The sequence below is a fragment of the Cherax quadricarinatus genome, chromosome 4 (assembly GCF_038502225.1).
Source record: "Cherax quadricarinatus isolate ZL_2023a chromosome 4, ASM3850222v1, whole genome shotgun sequence".
Lineage (NCBI taxonomy): Eukaryota > Metazoa > Arthropoda > Malacostraca > Decapoda > Parastacidae > Cherax > Cherax quadricarinatus.
This window is the reverse complement of record NC_091295.1, coordinates 6245800-6251799: the sequence shown is the minus strand read 5'-3', so window position 1 is coordinate 6251799 and position 6000 is coordinate 6245800.

Sequence of the window (6000 nt, the reverse complement as noted above, 5' to 3'; positions counted from 1 at the left end):
CATCCGAATCTGCATGACAGTGTCTTCCATTGCAGACACTGCAAGGCTCCAGGCAGACATCAACCAAATCTTTCAGTGGGCTGCAGAAAACAATATGAAGTTCAACGATGAGAAATTTCAATTACTCAGATATGGTAAACATGAGGAAATTAAATCTTCATCAGAGTACAAAACAAATTCTGGCCACAAAATAGAGCGAAACACCAACGTCAAAGACCTGGGAGTGATCATGTCGGAGGATCTCACCTTCAAGGACCATAACATTGTATCAATCGCATCTGCTAGAAAAATGACAAGATGGATAATGAGAACCTTCAAAACTAGGAAGGCAAAGCCCATGATGACACTCTTCAGGTCACTTGTTCTATCTAGGCTGGAATATTGCTGCACACTAACAGCACCTTTCAAGGCAGGTGAAATTGCCGACCTAGAAAATGTACAGAGAACCTTCACGGCGCGCATAACGGAGATAAAACACCTCAATTACTGGGAGCGCTTGAGGTTCCTAAACCTGTATTCCCTGGAATGCAGGAGGGAGAGATACATGATTATATACACCTGGAAAATCCTTGGGGGACTAGTACCGAACTTGCACACGAAAATCACTCACTACGAAAGCAAAAGACTTGGCAGACGATGCACCATCCCCCCAATGAAAAGCAGGGGTGTCACTAGCACGTTAAGAGACCATACAATAAGTGTCAGGGGCCCGAGACTGTTCAACTGCCTCCCAGCACACATAAGGGGGATTACCAACAGACCCCTGGCAGTCTTCAAGCTGGCACTGGACAAGCACCTAAAGTCAGTTCCTGATCAGCCGGGCTGTGGCTCGTACGTTGGTTTGCGTGCAGCCAGCAGTAACAGCCTGGTTGATCAGGATCTGATCCACCAGGAGGCCTGGTCACAGACCGGGCCGCGGGGGCGTTGACCCCCGGAACTCTCTCCAGGTAAACTCCAGGTACCTTGTCCATAATTACTATTGCATTTTCTTTATCTGTTTTCTTTAGGTGAAGTCTAGGATCTTTATTTCATGGTATGACTTAAAACAAATCTTTGAAGACAATTCGGTTCCAATGGTCTGAGCAAAGCCCCGTGTACCATGCCTTGGCAAATGTTGAAATTTCAAGGAAAAGGTCCCTTTGTTTTTCCAGACTGTATAAAGACTTTGCAAGGTAAAGATAAGTAGTGTCCCCACTAATAGGTGTGAAACTTATTCTATATCCTTGGACTGTCAGTTGATCACGAATAAATTCAACGCCCGACAGGTCAAGAGCAAACTCCAGATTAGCGTGTTGGGACTAACCACTTTGTGCTGTGAGTTTGTTCAGTTTTCTGGGGTATAAACATTCATTTTCTGTTTTATTATTCTCACCCCCTATATATGTACGAGTTTGTAAGCAAGCAATAGGACAAAATCTTACTTTTGAGATATTCGGAAAGCCGTGCGCTAGCCTTATTATTAGGGAGGCAACTTAATCACTTTACCTGGAGTTTACCTGGAGAGAGTTCCGGGGGTCAACGCCCCCGCGGCCCGGTATGTGACCAGGCCTCCTGGTGGATCAGAGCCTGATCAACCAGGCTGTTGTTGCTGTTGCCAGCCAGGCTGTTGCCACAGCCCGGCTGGTCAGGAACCGACTTTAGGTGCTTGTCCAGTGCCAGCTTGAAGACTGCCAGGGGTCTCTTGGTAATCCCCCTTATGTATGCTGGGAGGCAGTTGAACAGTCTCGGGCCCCTGACACTTATTGTATGGTCTCTTAACGTGCTAGTGACACCCCTGCTTTTCATTGGGGGGATGGTGCATCGTCTGCCAAGTCTTTTGCTTTTGTAGTGAGTGATTTTCGTGTGCAAGTTCGGTACTAGTCCCTCTAGGATTTTCCAGGTGTATAAAATCATGTATCTCTCTCGCCTGCGTTCCAGGGAATACAGGTTTAGGAACCTCAAGCGCTCCCAGTAATTGAGGTGTTTTATCTCCGTTATGCGCGCCGTGAAGGTTCTCTGTACATTTTCTAGGTCGGCAATTTCACCTGCCTTGAAAGGTGCTGTTAGTGTGCAGCAATATTCCAGCCTAGATAGAACAAGTGACCTGAAGAGTGTCATCATGGGCTTGGTCTCCCTAGTTTTGAAGGTTCTCATTATCCATCCTGTCATTTTTCTAGCAGATGCGATTGATACAATGTTATGGTCCTTGAAGGTGAGATCCTCCGACATGATCACTCCCAGGTCTTTGACGTTGGTGTTTCGCTCTATTTTGTGGCCAGAATTAAGGATTATCAACTGGACGAAGATTGGAAAACAGTGTGTGTTGTGTTCGCAAATCTGTGTTAGTTTATGCACAGATTAGCGTCGTTCCTGGTGATCCTTGGACTGTGTTCAGTGCTTCAGAGCAGTGAGCCACGAGAGGGTGGCTACGGGCCCCGACTGGGGCTCTGAGCCTCACAGCTCTGCACCCAGTGTGGGCGGCTGTGAGGTCACAGGCAGCAGCTCTGCTGCTGGCTCTGTCCCCACACCTTCAGTCACCATGACAGATCCAGGAGAGCGGCCTAAACGTTCCTTGGAATGCGGGGACGAGTTGGAGGACGACGTGGGGCAGGTGGGAGCCCCCTCCAAGAAGGCCAAAGATGCAGTGGAGAATACTGTATCTACCAATCTGCCACTAGGTCCGTCGGCAGCCCCTACCCAAGAAGACTTGCACCCCCAGATGGCCATAGGGTTCGTGGAAGGAAGCCAGGAGGATGTAGCTCCTTAATTGGCAAGGATGGAGCCATCCCAGGTCCCTACACCAGTTGCGCCGGCCTCCACAGTGGACGGGGACTGGATGACTCCACATGGAAGGAGGAGTTCCCGCTCAGCTTGGGCACAAGCAACCAGAGCCTTCAACAAATTCAAGGTTCCCAACTACGGGTTTGTACGGTATATGGAAGGTCTACCCCACCTCAAGTTCCGCTGCGAGTTCACTCTCAGGAACGAGGTTCTGGTCATTCCTCGGGACGAAGACTCTTACGAGGAGTTGAAGAGGCTGGTTGTGACCCATCCCAGCATGCTGGAACTGGTTGCTTCGGAGAAGGTGTACAAGGGGGTGCTCTTACACGTCCCTGTGCCCCTCCCACTGGATCCCATTTTGGAAGTGCCCAATATTGTCAAGGCCGAGCGCTCGGACTCACTGCAACGGTGAACAAGATGCCCACCCGCCAGGTGCTGATCCACCACAAAGGTCCACTTCCCACGCACCTGAACCTTGGCGTCTGGGGAAGATTCAAGACCCGACCATACCTGTCAGGCCCAGTACAATGCTTCAACTGTCAGGGGTTCAATCATATTGCAGCCACCTGCCAGCGAGAGAAGAAGTGTGGTGTGTGCAGCAAGGCACACGACTCGAAGGACTGCATTGCAATCCTCAAACAGCCAACTGGCGAAGCCCTTCGGCCAGAGCCCAAGTGTGCCAACTGCTCAAAGAGGCACCATGCCTGGAACCGGAGCTGTCCTGTGATGGTGCAGCACTAGCAGCAGGTTTGTCATCAGAACGACCCAACAGCCCCGACACCACCCAGCCTTGGAACTGCCCAGCAACAGTCAGCATGGGCTCCAATCACGGTTCCCCGGATACCGCAGGAGGGCAATACCAGCGAGTTCCCAGCACTGGGCTCCCAGTGGTGGCATCAGAGGGCAGGCACTGGTTTGCAGCAGCGAGGTCAACTGCGGGGTCAGATGGCAAGGTGGCCAAGAAGACAGAATCATTGGGAAAAACAGCCACAGGCCAGGCACACTGCCCAGCAGGTCCCAGCTGGGCACCAACATTCCTTGCCATACCACCAGCAGGCCTCTTCCCAAGGGCAGGCCCCTACTGTGAGTGGCCAGAGTCAGGCAGAGATTCCCCGCTGGTGGACCTGGAAGCCCATGGCCACTCAGGCCGGGCCCAGGGTGCACCCAGCTTATGCTGCTGCAGTGTCAACAGCCACCCAGACATACCCAGTGACCCAGCCCCGACTCGACGGGTCGTCTAGCTCAATGCTAGATCGACTGAAGAAAACCATCGGGGTCATCTCAGCGCTCCTCTGTCGCCTGCTGCCGTCGGCAGAGGACAGGGGCGCCTGCAGGCAGCTCCTGTCATGGATGCTGGGTGTGGTCCTACTGGACAGGAAAAACTCAATGGAACTTCAAGCCATCATCCAGGAGTCCTTCCAGTCTGTGATGGAGGAGGCCCCGGAGTCGCCAACAACGGATGACGAGTCCCAGGCAGAGATGGAATCAGTGAGCCACCTCAGCGGTCCTTGAAGATCCTCTAGTGGAACATTTGTGGGCTGCAGTGCAAAAATTCACTTAGTGATTGAAGCTGCAGTTCAGGATGAGGTTGATGTCTTCCTGTTTCAGGAGACACTCACCGATTCGTCACGTCAAATGCAGCCACGTATTCCAGGATTCTCTGCCTACCTTCAGCGCCTGGAAGGGACTGGCAGGGGCACGGCGATGTATGTCAGGACCACTATCCCTCATTCAATCTCCACTGACCCCATCAACTGTGGGGAGGGCGTAGAGGTTCAGGCTGTCACCCTACACCTGGTGGATGGGCCTTTCGTGGTTTACAATATTTACAGAAGCTCTTGGTACACCCTTGACATTTCAGAGGTGGCAGCACTCGCCCCACGGGAGGGTCTTGTTGTGGCTGGGGATGTCAATTCCCACCACCCAATACTTTCTTCTGTCTCTCCTACCAACGCAGCTGGGAGGCACCTTGCGGCTGTGCTGGAGGAGGTCCCTGAGATCGCACTCTTCAATAATGGTGAGCCAACCCATCACTATGGTGGCCGCTTGGACGTCACACTCATCTCTAGGGGGTTGCTCTCGAGCACGAGATGGGAGGTCCACCCCCGTCTCACCAGTGATCACTTTGCAGTGGTCACCACGCTGATGGTCCAGCGGTGCCCGCTCCCCACACCTACCCCCAGATGGAATCTAAAGAAGGCCGACTGGCAGTGCTTCCAGGAGGTCATTGAGTGCTGCTGGGCAGAGTCTCCTCTTCCAGAAGACCCAGATGAGGTGGCTCAAAGCTTGCAGGTGGCCTTCACATATGCAGCTGAGGCAGCAATACCTATGATTACAGGCAGAGGGTCATATAAACGTGACTGGTGGTTTTACAATGAGGACATCAGGGAACAGAGCCACCGCATCAATGTCGTACGCAAGATGCACAGGCGTAATCCCACAGTTGAGTCCATGCATCTGCTCAGGGAAGTGGTGCAGTATGCACGCCATGTCTCACACAGGGTCCGGCAGGCTAAATGGTTCGAGTGGTGTGCCTCCTTCAGCTACTCCTCCACCTTATCTGAGATTTGGACCAAGTTACGATTGGCCACTGGGCAGCGTTGCAGTGTGGCTCGGTTGCACCCAGAACCCGCAACGGAGGCAGAACGTCTGGTGGACCTATTCACCTCCAGAGCGGCCATGGCTCAACTGCCTCAGGATCTCCAGGACCTCCAAGCCACCCTCCTTCCTAGAAGGGTGATGGTGATCCAAGCGGCATGCCAGGCTAAGGACGTCACGGATGAAGACTTCACCGACCAGGAGCTCCAGGCAGCCTTCACATCTCTCGAGACACTGCACCGGGGCATGATGGTATCACCTATGGCATGATCACTCGGTCTGGCCATTCTGGACATTCAGCTGTCCTGGGGGTCGTCAACCAGACTTGGCGAGCTGGCAAACTCCTTGTCGTATGGAAGGAGGCTGATGTCATACCGATTCCTAAGCCTGGGGATCCTGGCAGTGTGAGACCCATCTCCCTCACCAGTTGCATCTCGAAGGTGTCTGAAAGGATGGTGTTGGAGCGCCTGAGGTGGAAGCTTGGCCCTCCTCATAAACACCTCTGTGAGCTTCACCAGAGGAGTGGGCACTTTCGAAAGCCTTACCACTCTACTGACTGGCACTGGGTCGGACGCCCAGGCAAACATTGTTGTCTTCCTTGACCTCGAGAAAGCTTTTGAGCTAGCCAGTGCACTTGCCATC